The sequence below is a fragment of the Triplophysa rosa genome, linkage group LG19, assembly GCF_024868665.1.
Source record: "Triplophysa rosa linkage group LG19, Trosa_1v2, whole genome shotgun sequence".
NCBI lineage: Eukaryota > Metazoa > Chordata > Actinopteri > Cypriniformes > Nemacheilidae > Triplophysa > Triplophysa rosa.
Window position 1 is genome coordinate 4,538,631 of NC_079908.1, and position 3,474 is coordinate 4,542,104.

Sequence of the window (3,474 nt, forward strand, 5' to 3'; positions counted from 1 at the left end):
AACAACATTACTATCAACATGTAGACAACAGAACAGGCTCAAAGCATTTAAAGTAAACTTTAAGGACTAAACCGTACTGGAGGTTTAATAGTACGTTCTGGATAACGCTTAATCTCTTTGTGTGGAGTGTGTAACACAACCTCGGTGACGCTAGTGGCTGAGTCCTTAGATTGTGCTAGTCCTGTTGGAATAGAATCAGATGTCTCTCCAGACATTGCGTGTTCACACCGATCTGACATATTCCTCTCAGGCACATCACTAGTCTCTGGACCAGTCTCATCTCCATTGTCACTAACATCCTGATGTGCCAAAATCTGTTCAACATGACGTCTCCAGTGAACAGAAAGTCCCACATCAACAGTATATGACACTGGACCGGTTTTTGCTAACACTACACCAGGCATCCACTTCTTTCCCCGTCAGTAATCACGAACTACTACGTTGTCACCTTTTTCAAATGTTCTTTCTTTGGCATGAATGTGACGTCACTGGCACAGTTTGTCTTGAGCTTTTGAAACCACAGAGGCGACATTAGGCTTCAACAAATCAAAGCGAGAGCGCAGTCTACGATGCAGAAACAAGGTGGCAGGGGATTCTTTTGTTGTGGCGTGTGGTGTGTTTCGATACGCCAACAGAAAGGTGTCCAGCCTTTTTTTTGAATAGACATCGATCCTTTTGAACAACGTAGTGCACGCTTTACTGTCTGTACCATGCGTTCCGCCAAGCCATTTGTAGCTGGATGGAAGGGTGCTGAACTTGTTTGTTTCACATCGTTGATCTTGAGAAATGTCTGAAACTCCTCGGAGGTGAACTGAGGTCCGTTATCGCTGACCAAGACTTCTGGAAGTCCATAACGACTAAACAGTGTTCTCAGCACCTGAATGGTTTTGGTGGAAGAAGTTGAATCCATCACACATACCTCAGGCCATTTGGAGTGAGCATCAACTATCACCATGTACATGTGTCCTTCGAATGGACCTGCATAGTCCACGTGTATGCGTTGCCAATGTGATTCTGGCCATTTCCATGGGTGTAAAGGTGAGGGACCAGGAGCTTTCTGTGTCTGCAGGCAAGTCTGACAGGTTTTCGTTAACTGTTCAATTTGATTGTCTATACCAGGCCACCAGACGTAGCTACGGCTAACCTCCTTCATCCTTACAACACCTGGATGTCCAGTATGTAGTTCAGCCAGTACCCTGGATCGTAGCTTGGGAGGGATGATTACTCTCCAACCCCACATGAGACAACCTTGCTGCGCAGTCAGTTCATCCTTCCTGTACACATAGGGGGCAAACACACTATTTGCATCCGTTACACGTGGAAATTTTCCATTTGCTACCATGTCGATTACTTGAGACAAAATAGGATCTGTCCTAGTCTCTTTACGAACGTCTGCACACAGAACTGGTAGAGCTTCCAGCTGTTTTACCTGAAATACCTCCGCTGGGTCCCTTTTTACTTGAGGTGTAGCTGGCAACGGTAACCTGGATAATCCATCTGCATTACTGTGGTGTGCACCATCTTTGTACTGGATATCATAATCATAGGCTGCCAGCAACAAAGCCCAGCGCTGCAACCGCGCTGCTGCCATGGATGGAGTGGCTTTCGTTGGACTGAAGATGGTTGTCAAAGGACGGTGGTCTGTAAACAATTTAAACTTTCGACCGTACAAATATTGGTAGAATTTGCGTACTCCAAAAACAATACTAAGAGCTTCTCTTTCAATTTGGGCATAATTTTGCTCAGCTTTACTCAAAGTTCTCGAAGCAAAAGCAATTGGCTTTTCTTGTCCATCCGGAAGAACGTGTGAGATGACAGCACCAACACCGTATGGTGATGCGTCACAAGCAAGACGTAACGGTAACTGTGGGTTGTAGTGTGTCAAAACACTCTGTGACAATAACAACCTTTTTGCTGTTTTGAATGTATCTTCACACTCATCCGTCCACTTCCACCGTTTTCCCTTGCACAGCAAAGCATTGAGAGGAGCTAACATCGATGCTAAATTTGGGATGAAACGACTGTAGTAATTCAAGAGTCCCAGAAATGAACGTAGCTGTGTAATGTCCTTTGGAACAGGTACGTCCACGATTGCTCTAACCTTTTCCGGTGACTTATGAAGACCATGCGCGTCAATGATATGTCCCAAGTACTCCAGCGAATCTTTAAAGAATTCACACTTTTCGCGCTGGACCGTAAGCCCAAATTCGTTCAGACGACTCAGTACTGTGTCCATGTTTTTGAGATGTTGCTCATCATCTGACCCGGTCACAAGTATATCGTCTAGATAACAATGCATGTTAGGGAGGCCTTGCAATATTTGGTCCATTGCCCTCTGAAAAATTGCAGGGGCCGAAGCAATCCCAAACGGTAATCGGTTATAACAAAACAGTCCTTTTGATGTGGTGATTGTGAGGCACTTACACGAACTTTCCGCTACAGGGACCTGTAGATATGCATTAGAGAGATCCAGTTTGGTAAAACTTTGACCCCCAGCTAATGATGCGAATAAATCCTCAATTCGTGGAATCGGGTAGCGCTCTACACAAAGGTTAGTCAGAGGGCAATGGACCAAATATTGCAAGGCCTCCCTAACGTGCATTGTTATCTAGACGATATACTTGTGACCGGGTCAGATGATGAGCAACATCTCAAAAACTACACTACTGGTCGTCTAACGAGGCTTAGTCAGCGCGAGTGATTTTAAAGTTCGTNCGTGACACGTATGATCGTTGGATGGCTTACGGTCCAGCGCGAAAAGTGTGAATTCTTTAAAGATTCGCTGGAGTACTTGGGACATATCATTGATGCGCATGGTCTTCATAAGTCACCGGAAAAGGTCAGTGCAATCGTGGACGCACCTGTTCCAAAGGACATTACACAGTTACGTTCATTTCTGGGACTCTTGAATTACTACAGTCGTTTCATCCCAAATTTAGCATCGATGTTAGCTCCTCTCAATGCTTTGGCGTGCAAGGGAAAACGGTGGAAGTGGACGGATGAGTGTGAAGATACATTCAAAACAGCAAAAAGGTTGTTATTGTCACAGAGTGTTTTGACACACTACAACCCACAGTTACCGTTACGTCTTGCTTGTGAGCATCACCATACGGTGTTGGTGCTGTCATCTCACACGTTCTTCCGGATGGACAAGAAAAGCCAATTGCTTTTGCTTCAAGAACTTTGAGTAAAGCTGAGCAAAATTATGCCCAAATTGAAAGAGAACTCTTAGTATTGTTTTTGGAGTAGCAAATTCTACCAATATTTGTACGGTCGAAAGTTTACATTGTTTACAGACCACCGTCCTTTGACAACCATCTTCAGTCCAACGAAAGCCACTCCATCCATGGCTGCAGTGCGGTTGCAGCGCTGGGCTTTGTTGCTGGCAGCCTATGATTATGATATCCAGTACAAAGATGGTGCACACCACTGTAATGCAGATGGATTATCCAGGTTACCGTTGCCAGCTACACC

The 3,474-nt window shown here is 44.9% G+C and overlaps 1 pseudogene; it reads right to left on the minus strand.

The window, feature by feature from the left end:
* Positions 1–53: 53 nt before the first annotated feature.
* LOC130570599 (uncharacterized protein K02A2.6-like) lies at positions 54–2,602 on the minus strand (annotated as a pseudogene).
* Between the last annotated feature and the right edge of the window lie 872 nt (positions 2,603–3,474).